The sequence below is a fragment of the Bos grunniens genome, chromosome 7 (genome assembly GCF_055505025.1).
Source record: "Bos grunniens cultivar Pamir isolate PY7600 chromosome 7, Bosgru_T2T1.0, whole genome shotgun sequence".
NCBI lineage: Eukaryota > Metazoa > Chordata > Mammalia > Artiodactyla > Bovidae > Bos > Bos grunniens.
The window spans coordinates 77,671,281-77,695,040 of record NC_141171.1 but is presented as its reverse complement, the minus strand read 5'-3'; the positions used below and the strand labels follow the sequence as shown (position 1 = coordinate 77,695,040).

The window sequence follows — 23,760 nt, the reverse complement described above, 5'->3', positions numbered from 1 at the left end:
TCAGATCCCTGTCTGTTGTACCTGCAGACACCAAGTGTCTTTAGAAAGTGCATGTTCTGTGTAAATCCTGGGAGTCCTTTCATATGGGGTCGCCTGTAGTTTTCTGACAATCTTGGCTCCCCTGCATTTTGTCCTAGGCCTAGAGTCTTCCTTCTTTGCTTGCTCCTTTCAATTTTCTTTTCTCTTCCAGTCTTTTGTTCTTCATTGGCATGATGGGATCAGAATTCAGATTCTTCATTTCTAGTTTCCCTCTTCTCCTTGGCCCCACCCACTCAGATAGTCACCATACCTTCTTTACTTTTGCTGTTGCTGTTCAGTTGCGAAGTCACGTCTGACTTTTTGTGACCCCATGGACTGCAGCTTGCCAGGCTTCCTTGTCCTTCACCATCTCCCCAAGTTTGCTCAAATACATGTCCATTGAGTTGGTGATGCTATCTAAACATCTCATCCTCTTCTCCTCCTGCCTTCAATTTTTCCCAGCATCAGGGTCTTTTCCAATGAGTTGGCTCTTCCCATCAGGTGGCCAAAGTATTGGAGCTTCAGCTTCAGCATCAGTTCTTCTAATGAATATTCAGAGTTGATTTCCTTTAGGATGGACTGGTTTGATCTCCTTGCTGTCCAAGGGACTCTCAAGAGTCTTCTGCAGTATCACAGCTTGCAAGCATCAATTCTTCAGTGCTCAATCTTTGTTATGGTCCAACTCTCATATCTGTACATGACTACTGGAAAAACCATAGCTTTGACTATATGGACATTTTTTGGCAAAGTGATGTCTCTGCTTTTTAATATGGTGTCTAGGTTTATACCTTCTTTGTTCCCCATGAACTACACTTCCAAGAGTAACTCAAAATGGCATAAGGCTAAGAAGCATAACTAAATTTGGGCCATGTAACCTAAGTTACTGGATCCAGAGGAAGACAAATTTGTACTGCTTTTGATTCTTTGAATGGGACTTTTTTTTTTTTTTTTTTTATCTTTGGGCCTTTTCAATTATTCTTTTTACATAAATTACTCTTCTTTCAGCTCTTCTCTTGCTCACTCTTATTTGCAGAAACCAGCAAAGAATAAGAACTATTACCAAAGTCAACTACCCAGATCTCGAGAGAGAAAGGTAAAACTTTACGTTGTCCCTTCTATTCCAAATTCAGGTTAGCAGACAAAACACATTTGTAAGACTTAGATCTTTGAACTATGACTTAAGAATTTGCTTTTGCCTACCCATTGATTGCTCATTCTCTTCCAGAGATAGCTATGGCCTTCTTGTTTGTCTTTTGTGTCCTGAGAACTTGGCTTGACAATTGTTAGGTTGGGGGATCCAAAAATATGCCAAGACAAAACTATGGGTCACATCCTAATTGTGGCTAAGGTCCTACTGACTGCTGCCAGTTCTTGAGGGACTTGTCTGAGTCTTTCTTTTGGCTCTCTTAGGAAGTGATTCTGGATGTTGGGAGGGTAGAATCTTTTGCAACATATCTGGGGATGCCTCTGGTGTCCAAAGTGATGTTCATTACTGCCAGAAATATTTATTGTGTGTCCCAGCTGAAACGTGACAAGATATGTGAAAGGATCTTTGCTGGATCATAATTCTAGTTTTAACATTGTGACTATCTGCTGTGTTGTTTTCCACAGCATCTGTACCATTTTTCCACTTAATGGTGCCCGAGTGTTCCAATTTCTTTACAGTCTCACAAACATTTGTTATTCTGCCTCTTTGTCTATTTTTGTTTTTGGGGTAGTAACTGTATTAATGGGTATGAAGTGGAAATTGCTTTGTTGTTTTTACTTATATTTCTCTACTAGTGATGGTAAGCATTTTTTCATGTGCTTATTAGCTACCAGTATATCTTCCTTGGAAAAATGTCTTTTCCTTTGTCCATTTTAAAATCAAATTGTTACTATTATTATTGAATTTTAGGAGTTCTCTTTATGTTCTGGACATTAATCTCTTACTAGATATATGATTTTCAAATATTTCCCCCCATTCTGTAGGTTCTCTTTTTACTCTGTTGATAGTTTCTTTTGATTCAAATTTTAAAATTTTCAAAACAATCTAATTTGTCAATGTTTTCTTTTGTTGCCTGTGTATTGAAAGTAATTTACAAGTTGATCTTCTTTAAAACTTACAACATAGTAAAAGCATCAGTTCAATTATTTAACTATTCAACTATTTCTCTTAATAACAATTAATTTACACTTTTCTCCATCAGATTTAAAAAATTTATTGTCTAATAAAGACAACTTTGGTTATTATTATGCAGAGATTCTTCTAAATTGATCTTGTTTAGTATGACATGAATGGAAAGTATTTCACTTATAACTGAAGTTTAAATCCTATTTGTTAGTGGAAAAGGAAATGGCAACTGACTGCCATATACCAGGTAAATACTAAGACTTTTAGTTATCATATATATTTTTTACTGTCCACACTTCATTGCTTTGGATGAAATATGTTTAATGTTACAGCAGAGTTCAATTTAAAGCATATTTAAATATAATTATCATTTAAAATAAACTTATTAACAGTATAATTAGTGCTCATGATCTTGGTATTTTCATATGCTGACATTACAGTGTTTTGGCATCTTGTATTTCTAGCACTTAAATACTGTTTGGGAAATTTAACAAAATATCAGTCGGATATGGAGATCTGTGGTCTCTGTTTAACAAAGTTAAAGGTTAAAAGTTGTTTCCCCATCTTCTACAAATACCTGCAAAAACTTAACAACTTAAAGGACAAGTGATGCTTTAAGTATATTATATAATACATCAAATAGAAGCTGTTTTTGTTATGTATCCCATATCTGACTCATAAAGTAATTCTATAGTTTTCATTATTGACCTTATTAAAGATGTATTAGGATTTTTTATTACAATTGACTTTTTTCAGGGAATTATCATTTTAAATGGATTTGGGAATCAATGGGTTCGTTTCTAAAGTAAATTAAAATTTCTTTTGGTTCATCTTTCCTTCATTGAAAAATGCTATTTTTAAATTAACCACCTGGAAATTGTTTTGTTTTGTTTTTATAGGAAGATACAAAGTATATTCCTATCTATGTTGCCTTTAACATATAGCTAATATATATCATTTAATAATGTTGAAAATAGAATACACTTACAAAATTCAGATTCTTTGACATCTCACAGAACAGGCAACCACCGTATGTGTCAGTGGAATGGTTAAAAACACAGGCTTGAATTTTAGTTTTGTCATTTCTTAATGAATTCTTTTTAAAAAATGTAATATTTCTATAGTTTCTTAACTGTTAAATGTTTTCACTCCACGAAATTGTCCCAAGAATTACATGAGGTAATGCATAGCAAGTCACTTGGCCCACAGCCCAGTACACATCAAAACACTTGGCTATTGTCTTTACTAGTAGTATTGATACAGTTACTATTAAATTCTAGTGGTAGTTCCTAAAGAAATATATTTAATAAAAAAGCCTCTCCTTATCTTTCTAATTTAGTCTGTGTGTGTAAAGTTGGCCATCTGAAGGTTTTGTTTCCCATGTAACTGCTCTGTTTGTTAAGTGTGGCAAACTTAATAACACTGTTGAGTTCCCTATTCCTAAATTCAGTTTAACACAGATGTTTATTGCTTTCATACTATTTTCAAGACTCAGAGGTAGGTGGTTTGGGGGGATACAAAGACGAACAAGCCACAGTTACTTTGTTGAGGGAGCATCAAATCTAGTGGAAGAGCTAAAATGTTCTCAAATAACTATATTAGAAAACATAATGAGATAGTAACAACCACGGAGCCACAGAGAACCTCAGGCAGATAGAGGGACGCGCTCAACTGTTGAGTGTTCAGGGCATACAGTGCCAGCAAATAAAAGCTCGAGCAACTTTTTCTATTTGAAGATGACTGAGTCCTGTTATGAGTTGAAAGATGCTGCCTGCTTCCCAACCCCCGAAAGGATAAATTTGGACACAGAAACAAATATGTACAGAATGAAACAGTACAAGGGAGGAGATGTTCATGTGACCAGCGTGCCAAACGCACAAGCCAAGGATGGTCAGCAAACACCAGAAGCGGCCAGGAGGATTCTCCCCTAGAGTCGTCAAAGAGAGCGTGGCTCTGCAGCCACCTTGATGTCAGACTTCTGGCCTCCAGTAACTTGCGGTGATACATTTTTGTTGTTTAAGCCACCCATTTTTCATCATTTGTTAGGGCAGCCTTGAGAAACTGATAGAAGTCCCCAGCTCAACCTGATACTAAAGAAATAGAAAAGTAGCTGGCACCAGGCAGGGACTACCTGTGGCGGATTCATTTCCATATTTGGCAAAACTAATACAATATTGTAAAGTTTAAAAATAAAATAAAATTAAAAAAAAAAAAAGAAAGTACTGACAGTATTCTAACTATATTTAAATCTAATGTTAAGGCCTTTTAAAGATTCTGAACTGTGGAAGTAAAGAACTGTTCAAGACCCTTAACATAAGGTGCTGCTGCTGCTGCTAAGTCGCTTCAGTCGTATCTGACTCTGTGCAACCCCATAGATGGCAGCCCACCAGGCTCCCCCATCCCTGGGATTCTCCAGGCAAGAACGCTGGAGTGGGTTGCCATTTCCTTCTCCAATGCAGGAAAGTGAAAATTGAAAGTGAAGTCGCTCAGTCCTGTCTGACTCTTAGCAACCCCATGGACTACAGCCTACCAGGCTCCTCCATCCATGGGATTCTCCAGGCAAGAGTACTGGGGTGGGGTGCCACTGCCTTCTCCTAACACAAGGTAGTTTTTAATATATACCATTTATAGCATCTATCAGCCACACTACTATCTCTACCAGAATTCAAACTATCTACTGCTTATCCGCTTTTTTGCTTTCACATACAAAAACCAAACAAAGAAAAACTTCTCATATTTGCAGTGCAGTACAAATGGTAGGCTTTGAAAATTGTTTTTTGTCAATTAACTCATAAAATTAGAGGAGGAAATGGCAACTCACTGCAGTATTCTTGCTGGAGAATCCCATGGACAGAGGAGCCTGACTGGCTATGGTCCATAGGGTCACACAGAGCTGGACATGACTGAAGAGACTTAGCATACAAGTCACAAAATAGCATAAATTATTTAGTAAAACACGAGGGAAATGTACAAAATATTATGATTACTGAGCAATTTAATGCACAAAAATTATATATTCTTTAAAATGTATATTTACTTTAAATATTGACCATATCTTTAAAAAGGTATTTACTTGAAAATTAAATCATTATTGACTAAGATTCACTTGCATGATTTCTCTTTGTGCGTATCTAGTTTTCACTAAAGAAACCTACTATTACTTGGAGGAGAAATTTGTTCTGATATGAATAAAAGAAAAAAAAAAACAAGATAAAAATGTCAGAGACTAAGATGCAGAGAATAACAAGATGCAAATAAAACTATATTTCTCTGTTACTTACAGAGAAATATTTGATTTACCTGAGGTTTGCATTAATCACATCTCAAAAAACTCAGGAAAAACAGGACAAAAATCTAGAAGAACAAAATAAGGGACTATTGATTTTCTTTGTTTCTCTGGTTAGATAAGAGTTGGATACCTATGCTCCACTGTGAATTATTTATTCCAATTTGATTCAATGAGTGTAATGTACAAATTCTTCTCTAGGTTAGACATTTGAGGAAAACACTAATAAAACTTGACTCCCTCTATCATTACATGGGCTAATTATAAAGAAGTGTGTTTGTTTGTTTATTTGGTAGATAAAAACTCAGTCACTTTTAATCTATGGTAGAAAACTTGAATCTTGAACTCTTGGAACTCTGGAACCAATTGGTTCCCCTTATATGATGTCTCTGACAATCACACCCCGACTCCTTGTCTTCCTCTTTTTCTATACAATTACTTCCAAACATGCAATCACCTTAGCTTCTGTCCTAAATATTTATAAAAATAACCAGTTTAGCCATCACTAATTACTGTCTCTATTCCCCCATCTTGTACATGTTCCCCTTCTCTGTGTTCACTTCTCTTTCGAGGAAAATCTAAGGTGAAACCGAGCTTTCTTCTGAGAGCAGAGCACCCTTTAGAACAGATGGCCTCTTCTCTCCAGCCCTCATATGCCTGGCTAAGGAAGTGAGATTGACATATTTTTGGAACCCCTTACTCAATTCTAGATAATCACACAAAGTTGTACCAGAAATAGTAGGTAAATAGTGGCACGGTATGGTTAGTTTGCCCCCAAAAATCATTATGTTCTTCTAAAAACTGGTTCTTTTTTATTTCTATACCTTGAAGGGAAGATATATAGTTTAATGGCTAACACTGAGACAGTTTTACATTTTCTGGTGACTCTTGATCAATGTATTTAAATTGTCAGGAGAAAAGAAAAGTAGTATATTAGAAGAAAAAATTAAGAAAGGGATTCAGGGCAAAATTTTATCACTAATATATTGCTGGCAAAGAAAATTGGGAGAATAATAATTTTTACACGAATCTTTGAAAAGGGTTCAGAGAATTTGTTTTATTTCTATGTGGGTTGAATCTAAGTCTGTCTAAGATATTGCAACATCTGGTAATTTAAGCCATATGAACACTTAATGTAGCAAGAAATATATATTTGTGTGTGTAATTTATATGCTGTTTTAGTCATTGCATAATGTTTTTTATTTACATGATTTTTTTGAGACCTGGGTTTACAATAGATACAATAGAGAAAGAGATATATTGATATATAGCAATTCTATCTTCCCAAAAACATACCACACAAGTCCTAAGAAGTAATACTTACTTGGTTATTCAAACAGTTGTACACTGAGTAGGTCTCAAAGTACACATTGGAGTTTGTTTAAAAAAATTAATAATAATACAACTAATAGCCACCACAACAACCCAAGAAGTAAAAGTAATTTAGACCCACCAAGCTTATGTTAGGTGCTAACAGAGGAAATTAATTGCCAAGTTGGCATCCTACACAGTTATTTAACAAAGATATCTTGATAATTTGTGTATCTCTCTAGACTGCACTTGAGATTATTGGAATGTGTAGCTAATATTTCTTATATTCTCAATGCATTGAGCTTACTGGTTCCTGGATTAATTTAACAGTTTATTAAGGACAAACAGTTATCAAAAAAATAAAATAAAACTATTTGCCAGCCATCAGTCTCTGTGCTAGATAAATGGTGTCAGTTAGCCCTTTTAAAAGTCCTAGGAAGTAGTACTTATCTCCATTGGTTTATTTCCATTTATGCAAATGATAGGACTTTAGTTGTCAGCATAAACAAACAAATAACAGCAAACATGATTCCGGAAAGGAAGAAAAAAGGAATAAGTGGTGGCAAATCCCGTGCAAGGTCACACAGCTTGGTAGTCACTTAAAAATGCCATTGTTTTCCCAGGTGTTTTGGCATTGTAGAAATTTAAGAAAAAGTATCCAAACTTGAATGAATGTACATAGAGACAATATAAGGCATTAGGCTGAAGTGAGAAAGAACAGGGGAGAGGGTGCAAGAGGAGGCCAAAAAAATGAAGGCTTGCCCGATGCCCGATATAAATGAATAACAAAGCAAATGGGCTTTTCACTTTTGCAAAATTTAAAGACAGAGCTATCTTTCAGGAGAGAGCTCATGAAGTACTTCCACTTTGTGACCTCTCAAAGTCCCTTTTATCTCATGTAGTCTCTGATTCTATAATGACTGCTGCTACAAATAATATTAGTAGATAGATAAGAAACAGACAGGGGAAAAGAAGGGAAATCACCTCAAACAGCGATAACAGAAGGTGGAATTAAGTCATTGTTATACATGGCAGTTCTGCCTTTCAAGACATCATTTTTGTAAAGCTCCTGAGAGAAAAGGGGATTTATAAAAATATTTCATATTAATTAAATTTCATATTGCATCAACCCATCATCCAGTGTATTATGATCATATTACAGGAAACAATTTGTCATTCAAGAACTTGCTAGCAATCTCAATAGCAATGGTCTCTTAGAAACAGATCTTAGGAAGGTGAATAACAACAGGCACGTGCTGCTTGGGAACAGAAGATTTTTCATTTCCCCCACTAGTCTGAATAGCTAGTTGATTTATTTAGGAACAAAAGCAAAACATTCAATATCTTATGAAAGACACCTACATAAAACCCTTTAAAAACTAATGATTTCTAGGTATAATTTGAAAGATGTGTTCAAGTACTAAACCAAAGTATAAAATCAGCGACTTTATCAATTCATACTCGTGGTTAGCCGTAAAAATTAAATGGAATAGTAGGAGGCAGAAAGAAGGCGAAAATGTCTTTAGGGAATAAAATGTCTTTGTGGAAGAAAAACTATGTGTAAATCCTCAAGGGTAGAAACTGGGGAGGAAGGCATGAAGGGGTACTGAAATGTGGACCAGTGTGTAAGAACAAGTGATTTGTAAGCCACAGACACCCAAGTGAATAACAGTTCTTATTACTTTACATATGAATTCTATTCTAATTCAGAAACTTCACTTGAATCATTTTCAGATCTTGCAAAAGGAGGAGTACTGAGTGATATGGGTCTAGAGGAGAAACCTAGAAATCATATGGATCCGTGAACTCCTTCTGATTGTGTGTATGCGGTAAGTTTTCTGGCCTCACCCAGCACTTTGGCACCATGGTTAGGACAGTGTAACAGTGGAATTACATTAGCTGTGTTTAAAAATCCTGATCCTGGGGCTACACTATTTTTAGCATTTCATAAATTTATGCATTATACCACTAATGTACTTGTTATTGTTTAGTAGTGTGTTGGGGGGGAAGGTACAATTGCAAACTTCAAGGAGGTTCTAGTGGCTTCTAGGCACTTTAGCACTGTGGGCCCCTGGGTCTTTCTGTCTCTCTCTCTATATATAAATACACACACGCGCACAGTCTTAATACAATAAAATTACATTTTACAATCATGTTGCTATAAAATGACTACTAACATGTTAAGACATTTTAATCAACCTAAAAATTCATATTTTTCTTCTGATTTTTAAATAAATTAGAACTTTTTTCTTTGAGTCCTAGGTACTGTGCTCACTGTACCTAGTGGAGAAGCCAGCTCTATTTGTCAACTATTTGTCAAATACTATTTGTCAACTATTTGTCAAATACTATTTGTCAAAGGTTAATGCACCCTTTGGCAACTTACCCAAGTCCCTGTGGCTCAGCTTTGTCATCTGTAAAATGGGAGGATAGTGCTAGTATCTAAACACTGGATTGTTGGAACCGAATACAGAGCCCATCTCCAAAGATGGAGGGGGCACAGACTGGAGCAGGGATGAGGACTGGTAAGTCTGAGAAGTGTGAGAAACTAACTTGCTAGACAAGGTTAGGAAAAGGGAGCAGAGTGGTCTCAGAGAGGTTAGAGTTTCTAAGTACCATAAGTGTCTTGCCCCTTGACTGTGTTTCGCCCATCTAGACAGCATATTAAAAAGCAGAGATGTTACTTTGTTAACAAAGGTATGTCTAGTCAAGGCTATGGTTTTTCCAGTGGTCATGTATGGATGTGAGAGTTGAACTATAAAGAAAGCTGAGCACTGAAGAATTGATGCTTTTGAACTGTGGTGTTGGAGAAGACTCTTGAGAGTCCCTTGGACTGCAAGGAGATCCAATCAGTCCATCCTAAAGGAGATCAGTCCTGGGTGTTCATTGGAAGGACTGATGTTGAAGCTGAAACTCCAATACTTTGTCCACCTGATGCGAAGAGCTGAGTCATTTGAAAAGAGCCTGATGGCTGGGAAAGATTGAAGGCAGGAGGAGAAGGGGATGACAGAGGATGAGATGGTTAGATGGCATCACCAACTCAATGGACGTGGGTTTGGGTAAACTCTGGGAGTTGGTGATGGACAGGGAGGCCTGGTGTGCTGTGGTTCATGGGGTTGCAAAGAGTCAGACATGACGAGTGACTGAACTGAACTGATGCTCAAGTTTTTCAAATATAGCTACCATCGAGTTAAATAAAAGTTCATTCAAATATGTTGCTAACTCAAAGTTATTGACTCATAGTTAATATAAATATGTATTGACTATATACATTTTATCATAGTACATTTTATCAACCAACCCTAAACAAATCAATTGCTAATATGAAATTTACAGAAAAAGTTTATAGTAAAACAGGTAATCATGGGTAGGATGGAGATTAGTTGGAGATTAAAGAGTCAAGTTCATAAATAAAAATTTAGAAATTTAGAACTAAAAGAGACCAAGACTTTTTAATGTAAGCCATACATTTTGCAGCTGATATAACTGAGTCTCAGAGAAGTTTGCATATACCATAAATTAAGGTTATAAACCAAGCCCTTGATGCTTCTCCTCAGGGTACCACCTGACTCCACACCAAAGGTGAGGCAGTTCTGAAAATGATTTACAAAATGGCACTCATTATAAACGAGGGACTTCTGATAGTAAAGCAAAGAGTTTTCATTAATTCAGAAATATTTATTGCACTAGTGATGTGCCTGTTAATGTTTATGTAATTGAAAAGAACATACTACAACCTTTAAGAAATGTCTTGTTTAGTCAGCAGAATGCACGTTCAATAAATCATTGAAGCAATATCAGTGTCACTGTAACCATATTATGTTCTAGGAAAGAGAAATAAAGTCTTCCAGAAAAGCAGAAAACAGGAGCACATAATGTGAATGAAGTGTTCAGGAAATTCTTCCAAGAGAAAACAAAAACAAAAAGAATAGGATGAGACCCAAAGGTTGAATTTAGGCAAAGAAAGTAAGAGGAGGTATTCCAGGCAAAGATTAGGAAGATGCTTCAAAGTGGGAAAGGGAAAGTCACTCAGTCAGTCAGACTCTTTGCAACTCCATGGACTATACAGTCCATGGAATTCTCTAGGCCAGAATACTAGAGTGGGTTGCCTTTCCCTTCTCCAGGGAATCTTCCCAACCCAGAGATCAAACCCAGGTCTCCTTCACTGCAGGTGGATTCTTTATCATCTGAGCCACAAGGGAAGCACAAGAATACTGGAGTGGGTAGCCCATCCCTTCTCCAGGGAATCTTCCCAACCCAGGAATCCAACCCAGATCTCCTGCATTGCAGGCAGATTCTTTACCAACTGAGTTATCAGGGAAGCCAACTGATGGTGGGAAGGTACTCAAAATCATTCCAGAGGCAGAAGGGAAATCATTTTGATTGGAACCTAGTGAATGAGGAATAGAGTGGGGAGGATGAGGTTGGGGCAGGGATGCTGAATGAGGGCCAGATCATGCAGGCATTTATAGAATCTTAGAAGGATTGTGTGGTTTATGCTAATTGTCATGGGCTGCTGGTGAGTATGAAAGATTTTGAGAACAGAAGACAAATGACAGTAGTTGGTGATAGGATGGTAACAGTAGTGGAGATGAAGAAAGAGAAGAAATTAAAATATTTTTAAAGGTAAAATATATAGAACTTGTTTTCTGATTGAAAGGGGTGAGCAGTGTAAAGGAGCTATCAATTATGACTGAGGTTGTCTGATACAAGTAACTAATGGGTCAGGCTACCTTTTTTTAAAGAGAGTTGACACCATGGTAAGAAGAAGGATTAGACATCTTCTAGTTCATCCTATAAAGTTAGTTTAATAGGATTAGAAGATTCAAGCAAACCTAAGATAGAGTCTAGAAAAACAGGGATAGAATCAACTAGATTAATAATAATTTTCAACAACACTAGCTTGTATTTACTGGTATCTGCTCTTTGTCAAGCCCTTATCTAAGCTAGTTATGTGAATATCACATTTATATTTACTTATCTAAATCCTTAATCAACATGAAGTTAATACGGCTTTTAGTCTTATTTTATGGAGGAAGAAACTATTCAGTTCAGTCACTCAGTCATGTCCAACTCTTTGCGATCCCATGGACTGCAGCACAACAGGCTTCCGTGTCCATCACCAACGTCTGGATCTTGCTCAAAGTCATGTCCATTGAGTCAGTGATACCATCCAACCATCTCACTCTCTTTTGTCCCCTTCTCCTCCCACCTTTAGTCTTTCCCAGCATCAGGTTCTTTTCAAATGAGTCAGTTCTTCACATCAGGTGGCCCAGGTATTAGAGTTTCAGCTTCAGCATGAGTCCTTCCAATGAACACCCAGGACTGATCTCCTTTAGGATGGACTGGTTGGATCTCCTTGTTGTCCAAAGGACTCTCAAGAGTCTTCTGCAACACCACAGTTCAAAAGCATCAATTCTTCAGTGCTCAGCAGGCTTTATGATCCAACTCTCACATTCCTACATGACTACTGGAAAAACCATAGCTTTGACTAGATGGACTTTTGCTAGCAAAGTAATGTCTCTGCTTTTTAATATGCTGTCTAGGATAGACATGGGCTTCCCTGGTGGCTCAGACGGTAAAGAATCTGCTTGTGATGCAGGAGACCTGGGTTCGATCCCTGGGTTGGGAAGATCCCCTGGAGGAGGCATGGCAATCCACTCCAGTATTCTTGCCTGGAGAATCCCCACGGACAGAGAAGCCTGGCGGGCTACAGTCCATGGGGTCACAAAGAATCAGACCCGACTGACTAAGCATAGCACAGAATAGCAGGATAAACATAACTTGGTCATAACTTTTCTTCCAAGGAGCAAGTGTCTTTTAATTTCATGGCTGCGGTCACCATCTGCAGTGATTTTGGAACCCGCCCCCCACCCCAAATAAAGTCTTTCACTGTTTCCATTGTTTCCCCATCTATTTGCCATGAAGTGATGGGGCCAGATGCCATGATCTTAGTTTTCTCAATGTTGAGTTTTAAGCCAACTTTTCACTCTTCTCTTTCACTTTCATCAAGAGGCTCTTTAGTTCTTTGCTCTCTGCCATAAGGGTGGTGTCATCTACATATCTGGGGTTATTGATATTTCTCCTGGCAATCTTGATTCCAGTTGTGCTTCATCCAGTCCAGTATTTCTCATGATGAACTCTGCATATAAGTTAAATAGGTAGGGTGACACAGGGTGAGAATATACAGCCTTGACTTATTCCTTTCCCACTTTGGAACCAGTCTGTTGTTCCCTGTCCAGTTCTAACTGTTGCTTCTTGATCTGCATATAGTTTTGTCAAAAGGCAGGTCAGGTGGTTGTTATCCCCATCTCTTTAAGAGCTAAGGCATGGAGAGTTCAAATAATTTAAACAGTGTGGAAATGATGAATTTTAAGTTCATATATCAGGTATCGCTGCCTTTCTTCATAGGCCCCTGTAGTTTAACCTCACACTAGAGATGTAAAGGAGGCCTTAAACATCCACCTAGGCTCAAATCCAATATCCTGAGGTTGGGTAAGTATTTGAAGCTGAAATCCTACATAACACAAAACGTGGTATTGTCCCACTGTCCTCTTGGGAACCAAGAAGCAATGCAGTAAGTCTTCAGGTAGGATTGACTGGAAATTGAGAGATGTGTTACTGGCTTTAGTTCTCATAATAAATGCACCCAAGGTGAACACTTGCAATTTTTTTTTCAGTCCCTTAGCAACTGCTTTGCCATTTAAGAGCCCTCAGTTTTATGACACAGAAATATTTAGGCATAAGTACAAGAATGAACTTGCTTCTTATGAAGAAATAAGATATTATCTTTATATTTGAAAAAATGTTGAAAAATCATTACTCCTGCTAAAGCATGAAAAACAGAGACCCATGATCTCTGTCCTCTGCTCTAGAAACATGAAACTTGAGCTTGCTTAGAAGAATAGTGATGTCTTAAGGTACCAAATGGTAGAATTTTATTACCACATGAATTCCACATAATCAGTTCTTAGCACAGCACTTTGCCATAATACGTTTCATGGTTCATTGACAAAAATGATCCTTCAACCCAGGTAAATAATAGCTTATGTCATATATGTGTTATCTGATTCTGAGTCAAGCTTTGAACACCAGAGGTAGTTAAAATTTTAGTAGGGAATGTAATTCATAAATCAGGTTTGTAAAAAGTGTCTGAGTAATATGTCTGCCTACAATATCCTACACTGTTCTTACAACCTGTGAAAATACTAAGTGAAGAGAATGTAGATTGAAGAATGCACCCATGAACAGTGCTGAATCCTTTCTTGTTAAAACCGCTTTTAATGCAATAGCTCATCACCAATTACCAGGTACAAGGCACAATTTAAATGAACCCTATCTTCAATGTATGTTATTTAGCTTAACTTAGAGATTATGGGAAAATGTATCTGACATGGAACAGCATATTTTAGTGACTGCTGATAAAAATCCTAGTGTGACCTTACGGTTTGCAGAAATCTGTCTCTGAAGGACAAAACCTTTCCTGTCATGATTGCAACTCTCATTGCAAAATGATAAAATTAAATCACTTGGGAATGCTAGAAAAGACAGAAAACTTTTTAAACTAAATGCCATTCAAAACACTAGAAAGCAGGAATAAATGATGTGTTGGCTTTGATACAGGAAAATATCTGTGACATTATCATTAAGTCGAAAAATCTGTCAGGTATGTTTTTCTTACAGTGATGGTGTGTGTTTTTTAACTTTTAATTTTTTAATTTTTTTCAAACTAAGTCTGGGATTGAGCTATTTAAATAATAATTGGCACATGTATCAATTTTAAACACACTTCTTAACCCACCTATAAAACTTAGACCAATAAGAATTTCAAAAGTCTATATCCATCAGCTATTTTCAGGGTGACTTAAAAAACCTAAATAAACCTTCTGTCCCACCTCAGTTCACACCAGCCAATGGTCTCCAGTCTACACATTACCTCAGAAGTTTCCATTATTATCAACCAGTTAGTAGTAACCTTTCCAATCATAAAAGGTAGCATAAGTTCATGGATGCAATAGGAATGAAATTTATTTGGAGAAATAATGGTGCTTGTGGTCAAGTATATATATTACATATATACCATTTTGTGTACACATTTTTAAAAAAGTTTAAAATCTTTAAACTTTTTCCAAATTTAAACTTACTTCCAAATTTAACTGCATCTGACTGATGTTGAAGCTGAAACTCCAATACTTTGGCCACCTGATGCGAAGAACTGACTCATTTGAAAAGACCCTGATGCTGGGAAAGTTTGAGGGCAGGAGAAGGTGACAACAGAGGATGAGATGGTTGGATGACATCACCAACTCAATGGACGTGAGTTTGGGTGAACTCCAGGAACTGGTGATGGACAGGGAGGCCTGACGTGCTGCAGTTCATGGTGTTGCAAACAGTCGGATACAACTGAGCAACTGAACTGAACGGACTGAAATTCAGTTCAATTCTGACAGAATGTGGTCCACTGCAGAAGGGAATGGCAAACCACTTCAGTATTCTTGCCTTGAGAACCCCATGAACAGTATGAAAAGGCAAAATGATAGGATACTGAAAGAGAAACTCCCCAGGACAGTAGGTGCCCAATATGCTACTGGAGATCAGTAGAGAAATAACTCCAGAAAAAATGAAGGGATGGAGCCAAAGCAAAAAGAATACCCAGCTGTGGATGTGACTGGTGATAGAAGCAAGGTCTGATGCTGTAAAGAGCAATATTGCATAGGAACCTGGAACGTAAGGTTCATGAATCAAGGCAAATTGGAAGTGGTCAAACAAGAGATGGCAAGAGTGAATGTCGACATTCTAGGAATCAGTGAACTGAAATGGACTGGAATGGGTGAATTTAACTCAGATGACCATTATAGCTACTACTGCGGGCAGGAATCCCTCAGAAGAAATGGAGTGGCCATCATGGTCAACAAAAGAATCCAAAATGCAGTACTTGGATGCAATCTCAAAAACGACAGAATGATCTCTGTTCGTTTCCAAGGCAAACCATTCAATATCACAGTAATCCAAGTCTATGCCCCAACCAGTAACGCTGAAGAAGCTGAGGTTGAACGGTTCTCTGAAGACCTACAAGACCTTTTAGAACTAACACCCAAAAAAGATGTCCTCTTCATTATAGGGGACTGGAATGCAAAGTAAAGAAACACCTGGAGTAACAGGCAAATTTGGCCTTGGAATACAGAATGAAGCAGGGCAAAGATTAATACAGTTTTGCCAAGATAATGCACTGGTCATAACAAACACCCTTTTCCAACAACACAAGAGAAGACTCTACACATGGACATCACCGAAATCAACACCGAAATCAGATTGATTATATTCTTTGCAGCCAAAGATGGAGAAGCTCTATACAGTCAACAAAAACAAGACCAGGAGCTGACTGTGGCTCAGATCATGAACTCCTTATTGCCAAATTCAGACTTAAACTGAAGAAAGTAGGGAAAACCACTAGACCATTCAGGTATGACCTAAATCAAATCCCTTATGATTATACAGTGGAAGTGAGAAATAGATTTAAGGGCCTAGATCTGATAGATAGAGTGCATGATGAACTATGGAATGAGACTGAAAATTACATATTAGATATTGGGCAGTAAGTTGTCCTGAAGATATTTTCTGCTAGGACAATAAGACCCATTTTTCCTCTAATTTTTCGAATACCAAAAATTACTTTTATAAGTACTTGTTGTCTTTGTTCCTGGCACCTGTTTTTTAAAATAGCATGTTAAAAAGCTATGATTTAGATCTATCAGAAAAGCTGAAGGTTCAGCAAAGTTAACTGATGGAACAAGAAAAAGAAATATAGAAATTGGAGTGCTTCTTTAAAAAGTTTTCTCAAATTATTGCAAGATTTGAAACATTCACATAGAAATGAATATATGTGTTATACATGTGCTTTCCCTAAATATCAGACTGCCATTCATGTTTGCCTACGGGGTCAACAAAGGATAGAAATGGTATGGACCTAATAGAAGCAGAAGATATTAAGAAGAAGTGGCAAGAATACACAGAAGAACTGTACAAAAAAGATCTTCACAACCCAGATAATCATGATGGTGTGATTACTCACCTAGAGCCAGACATCCTGGAATGTGAAGTCAAGTTGGCCTTAGGAAGCATCACTACAAACAAAGCTAGTGGATGTGATGGAATTCCAGTTGAGCTATTTCAAATCCTGAAAGATGATGCTGTGGAAGTGCTGCATTCAATATGCCAGCAAATTTAGAAAATTCAGCAGTAGCCACAGGACTGGAAAAGGTCAGTTTTCATTCCAATTCCAAAGAAATGCAATGCCAAAGAATGCTCAGACTCCCATACAATTGCACTCATCTCACATGCTAGTAAAGTAATGCTCAAAATTCTCCAAGCCAGGCTTCAGCAATACGTGAACTGTGAATTTCCAGATGTTCAAGCTGGTTTTAGAAAAGGCAGAGGAACCAGAGATCAACAGAAAAACATTTATTTCTGCTTTATTAACTATGCCAAAGCCTTTGACTGTGTGGATCACAATAAACTGTGGAAAATTCTGAGAGAGATGGGAATATCAGACCACCTGACCTGCCTCTTGAGAAACCTGTATGCAGGTCAGGAAGCAACAGTTAGAACTGGACAGGAACAACAGACTGGTTCCAAATAGGAAAAGGAGTACGTCAAGGCTGTATATTGTCACCCTGCTTATTTAACTTACATGCAGAGTACATCATGAGAAACGCTGGGCTGGAAGAAGCACAAACTGGAATCAAGATGGCTGGGAAAAATATCAATAACCTCAGATATGCAGATGACACCACCCTTATGGCCGAAAGTGAAGAGGAACTAAAAAGCCTCTTGATGAAAGTGAAAGAGGAGAGTGAAAAAGTTGGCTTAAAGCTCAACATTCAGAAAACAAAGATCATGGCATCTGGTCCCATCACTTCATGGGAAATAGATGGGGAAAGAGTGGACAGTGTCAGACTTCATTTTTTTGGGCTCCAAAATCACTGCAGATGGTGACTGCAGCCATGAAATTAAAAGATGCTTACTCCTTGGAAGGAAAGTTTTGACCAACCTAGATAGCAACTTAATAGCAGAGACATTACCCTGCCAACAAAGGTCCATCTAGTCAAGGCTATAATTTTTCCAGTGGTCATGTATGGATATGAGAGTTGGTTGTGAAGAAAGCTGAGCACCGAAGAATTGATGCTTTTGAACTGTGGTGTTGGAGAAGACTCTTGAGAGTCCCTTGGACTGCAAGGAGATCCAACCAGTCCATCCTAAAGATCAGTCCTGGGTGTTTATTGGAAGGACTGATGCTGAAGCTGAAACTGTAATACTTTGGCCACCTCATGCGAAGAGCTGACTCTTTGGAAAAGACCCTGATGCTGGGAGGGATTAGGGGCAGGAGGAGAAGGGGACGACAAAGGATGAGATGGCTGGATGGCATCACCAACTCGATGGACATGAGTTTGGGTAAACTCTGGGAGTTGGTGATGGACAGGGAGGCCTGGCGTGCTGCAATTCATGGGGTCGCAAAGAGTTGGACACGACTGAGCGACTGAACTGAACTGATGAAATGCTCAGTTATGAAGTTTCAAATGGAAAAATTTCTATGATGACAAGTCATTATTTCTAAGTGAAATAATGATCTATATCTTGATAAGTGTTCTTTGATTCCTTTAAATAATATGATCAATCCAGTCAATAATAAAAAAGTAGATGTCTCAGGTGATGGAATACCCTTAATCTATATATAGAGAGTATCACATATGCCTCTATATGCTATACTTAATTTTATTAATATGTTCATTTAATTCTATCGCAGAATTTATTCACAGACATACCATCCTGAAATATCATTAGGATTTCTTTTTATTCCTTGTTGGTTTAAAATGGCTAATCGTTATAAAGAAATAAAAGGGCCTCTGTCTAGAGGCTGGGGTCTCACCTATTTTTCATGGTTAGAACCCATGTTCCCCCTCTACTCAGCACCATACCATGGTGGGCAGAGGGGTAACCCTCAAAGGACAACTGGAGGGGCCTAGGCCTGCTATTCCTTCTCACTATCCCGTTTTTGGCATGTGATGAGAAATGTTGCTTTTTGGATTGTCTCCTGGTCTTTATCTGTTTAAAACCATAGGATTCTGATCTCCCTTAAATTTTCCACTTTTCTTTGGTGCTTTAAAATTATTTTTTTCTTTCATTGCACATGCATTTTAAGGAATAATTAGATGTTATTGTGTAAAGAAGGGAGAATTAAATAACTTAAAATAAAATGTGTATAATTATATTTGTAAATGCTTCATTGCAATTCAAGCAAGTAAATTTCTTGCAAAATCTAAATGATGCCAAATTTCTAAAGAGCTATCTCTGCCTGCCGTGTTAATACTTCTGAAAGTATTTTGTTTAAATGGTAAACAGAACTCTTGAACTGTGCTATGCTTAGTCACTCAATCATGTCTGACTCTTTGCAACCCCATTGACTGTAGCCTGCCAGAATCTTCTGTCCATGGAATTCTCCAGGCAAGAATACTGGAGTGGGTTGCCATTTCCTTACTGAGGGTATCTTCCCAACCCAGGGATCGAACCCAGGTCTCCTGCATTGCAGGCAGATTCTTTACCATCTGTGCCACCAGGAAAGCCTGGATGGACATAAGTAGATATAGAAAAAATTTTAATGAACCTACTTTTAAAAACAATTACTGAGGATAATCAGGTTTCTCTGCAAAAACAAAACTATAGGACAGTTTTTGTGGGACAAAGAATAAGGTTCTCTATTATCACAAGATTTTCATCAAAGCACAGCTAAGTCATAGTTGGCCAGAATACAGAAGTAGTAGAGTAAACCATTGCAAAATCAGATGCTTTTTTTGTAGTCAAGGAATGTTATCTCCTGGACCATATTGATAGAAATCTCAGTATTTGGAGGTGTCCTATTATATGGTTTGCCCATCAATAAACCAATGACTGCTGCTGCTGCTGCTGCTAAGTCGCTTCAATCGTGTCCGACTCTGTGTGACCCCATAGACGGCAGCCCACCAGGCTCCCCCATCCCTGGGATTCTCCAGGCAAGAACACTGGAGTGGGTTGCCATTTCCTTCTCCAATGCATGAAAGTGAAAAGTGAAAGTGAAGTCACTCAGTCATGTCCGACTCTAGCGACCCCATGGACTGCAGCCTAATGACTAGTGCTGGTTAAAGCAAAGTTAAACAGTTTCTCTATTTGACAATTTAGAATTCTCATTCAACTTCTCATTCAACAACTCATTTTTTTGACTTCTCCAGTGGTTGGCAAACTGCCTGCCGATGCAGGGGATGTGGTTTCTATCTCTCATCCAGAAAGATCTCACATGCTGCAAGACAACTAAACCTATGTTGCACAACTCCTGAAGCCCACCCATCTAGAGCCCATGCTCCAACATCAAGAAAAGCACCACAATGAGAAGCCATGCACCATAGCCAGAGTAACCCCTGCTTGTTGCAACTACAGGAAACCCATGCAGAGCAAAGAAAGCCCAGAGCAGCCAAAAATAACTAACTAGACAAAAAATTACCAAAAAACCCCCTCATTTTCTCCTTTCATCTCTAATAAACAAAGATTATATGATACATAATGCTAACAAATAGAAATTATAATCAAATATTTTAATATCATATAAACAATAGAAAATATTATTTTTTATGCTTTATACAAACTGTAATTCCAAAGCAAGAGAAATAAGAATTTGAAAAATTGATACAATTTATACAGCATTTATGCAATACAGAGTGTGCTTTAAGATATATAAAGTTAGAAAGGTAGATATAGACACAGATATAGATATTACTAAATGGCACCCCACTCCAGTACTGCCTGGAAAATCCCATGGATGGAGGAGCCTCGTAGGCTGCAGTCCATGGGGTCGCTAAGAATTGGACATGACTGAGCGACTTCACTTTCACTTTTCACCTTCATGCATTGGAGAAGGAAATGGCAACCCACTCCAGTGTTCTTGCCTGGAGAATCCCAGGGACGAGGGAGCCTGGCGGGCTGCCATCTATGGGGTCACACAGAGCTGGACACGACTGAAGTGACTTAGCAGCAGCAGCAGCAGACCACCTTGTGTGTGTACTCAGTTGTGTCTGACTCTGCAACCCCATGGACTGTAACCCATCAGGCTCCTCTGTCCATGGAATACTCGGGGCATGAGTACTGGAGTGGGTTGCCATTTTATACTCCAGAGGATCTTTGTGACCCAGGGCTCAAACCCGCATCTCTTGCTTCTCAAGCCCACTATATCACTATCTGTTTCTACTGAACAATCTAGACATAATTTATAAGCACATACATACATATACATATACAAATTTATATGTATAAATAAGCTTTCTTAATCCTCAAAATAACTCAGTAAAGCCAATTCTAATATTATGATATGCATTCTGTAGATGTGGAAATTGAGTCCCTGAGCACAGATTTTCCATGTTCCAGGGCTACTAATTGGCAAATTCAATACTGGAACCCAGGTAGTCCATGCTACTAATACGATTTTCACTATGTTACTGATTAAGCTTTCTTGTTCTTTTTTTTTTCCTGTTCCCAAACCTTAATCTCATTAAAAATATTATCTCAAAAGCAATACTCAAAAAATTTTCCTAAACTAGATCATAAAGCTTTTAAAATTTCATATAAAAGTGCTTCCTTATACATCAGAATTTATGACAAAACGATGCCTGTTTTGGGAGGTGATCACTGTTCACACATATATCTGCTAAGATTCTTTTCGAGTATACTTACCCCTCTTGCTAGCAGAGCTACTCAAAACACTTTTTAAAAATTAAAATGGCTTGAATGAATCAGCAAATTAGTCATCAGAACCAAATGTTTATTATTCCCTGGCTCTTTATCAAAAAGAGGCAAATCATGAGAAAAGGAGCATATACATCTTTTCCAAACAACTAAATGGCAATGCATGTTCTAGAGTCAATATACATTTTATATCAATTATCTCTGACTCCTTTCAGTTAAAGCAGCAAATTTATATAACTAAAACAACCCTTCCCTCTATGTTTTCCAATTAATAGGCTTTTAATATGTTTAGAAAATATCTTGTTGAATGCAGTGAAATATCCAATTATAAACCAGGTGTTTCAATTGTATAAATAGTCTAAGATGTGGACTGCATTAATTATGGCAAGTCTTTATCTCAGCTCCGAAGCATCCTACTGAAAATGTAATGAAGACTTCTGCAAATTTCCTCAATATATCTGGATTCTGTTTTAATGTCTCATTATATTTTTAAAGGATAGAATCAAGATCTCTAAGGCATATAGAGTTCCTGGTAATTATAAATACAAGATAGTATTAATAATAAACTTTTATTTCCATTCATTTTTCTCATTAATTCATTCTTCTAAATTTTGTATATTGCAATGGGATTCTTTTTCTCCCTGTGTTACAGATGTTTGGATTCTGTAATCCCCTGAGGTATCCGGAGCCTGCATATCCCATCTGCAGTGATAAACATATCTGGTGATTAGAATTTCATACAAAGCAAAATACTAATACATCATTAAGTCTACAAAATATTTAGTCCTCCATATGTTGTTTGTGCTTCAGATTTCTCAAACATTTTGCTATAAAATGCAATTCAGAATAAATAATAGATAAAAGTAAAGTCAAGGAAAAGTAAAGTGCATGTGGGTTTTTTAACTACTTTGTTTTATATTTTATTTGTATAAAGTATACTATTCAACTCTCAGTACACCTAACTTCCTTGAAATGAAGTCTGAATATTCAGAGTGTATGAGGTTTGCAGAAGATATACATTTGGCATTAAACTGAGCTTAATTTAAGATGTGAAAGTTGTTCAGTGGTGCCCAACTCTTTGTGACTCCTTGGACTACAGAGTCCAAGGAATTCTCCAGGCCAGAATACTGGAGTGGGTAGCCTTTCCCTTCTGCAGGGGATCTTCCCAACCCAGAGATCAAACCCAGGTCTCCTACATTGCAGGCAAACTCTTTACCAGATGAGCCACAAGGGAAGTCCATTTAAGATGGGTGGGAGAAATTCATTAGAAATTTCCTGATTGGGCATTAATTGCCAATCATCTTATATAAAGTAAACTCTGTATTTTCCACTGTTTGGGCAATGGAGGAAAGATTCTGTTTGCTATACAGTTTAAATGCAATGTCATGTCTTGCTGCAACACTTAAGAAATAAATCAATTGTTAAGCAAAACATATATATAGTTTATCACATATAATAAGACAACAGAGCTCAAAGGTAAAGGTTCAACAGAAAGAGAGAAAAAAAAAAACCAAAACAGTTCCTTTGATAGCTCAGTATTTGCTATACCTTGCAACTGGGCTAAACAAGAAATAGGGGGAAACTACATCCATTGTATGAAACAAGACTATAGGATCAATTCTAAGATTTGGATTGTCTGGTAATTATCCACAGGTAATGTGTTAATTTTTCACTTCAGCATTAGAGTTATTTACTTTTCCACTAGCTTCCTTGACTACCACCTTACATACATCCTACTTACTCCTTCTCTCTGCTGAGTTTATTTCAGCTAGGATTACTTTAGTCTGGGGCTACACTAGAGGGACAAAACAAGCCAGTCTCCTCCAGTGAATAATATAATATTTCACCCGACCGACGAAGAACTGGGTCCAACAGAGCTTGGACCTGCGTATTTCAGTTTGTAATATAAACATAAATATGACCCTGGAGATTAAACAATTTAATATTTTTCACATTTAATGAAGACTGGGGGCCTCCTGAGTGTTTCCTGAGTATAAGCATCTTAGAAGCATATTTTTCATAAAACCAAATTAACCAAAAATGAGAAAGACCTTTCAGGTCAGTCAGACCATCCCCTGGAGACCTCAGAGGGCAGTTGCCTAGAATAAATACTCCAGTGTTTGGTCCCCTTGAGTGTTAGAGTTCCCTAGTGTTAGGCCAGCTTCTGACCTTTTATTTACAGTGTTATTTATTATTCATATTTTATTAAATATTTAAAATGCCACCTATTGTATTTGATAACTATTATAAGAAGAAAAGGCCTCTG

The 23,760-nt window shown here is 37.4% G+C and overlaps 1 long non-coding RNA gene across 9 annotated transcripts in view; it reads right to left on the bottom strand.

The window, feature by feature from the left end:
- The window catches only part of LOC147369852 (uncharacterized), a 1,128,106-nt gene that overhangs the window by 705,644 nt on the left and 398,702 nt on the right, over positions 1 to 23,760 (bottom strand). The window contains exon 4 of one of the 9 annotated variants that reach the window (XR_015167974.1): positions 12,735 to 12,870. The exons of the other annotated variants lie outside the window; for them this stretch is intronic. This is a non-coding gene — a long non-coding RNA (uncharacterized LOC147369852). Of the gene's footprint in view, positions 1 to 12,734; positions 12,871 to 23,760 lie in introns of those variants that run through there. 9 annotated transcript variants of the gene reach the window in all.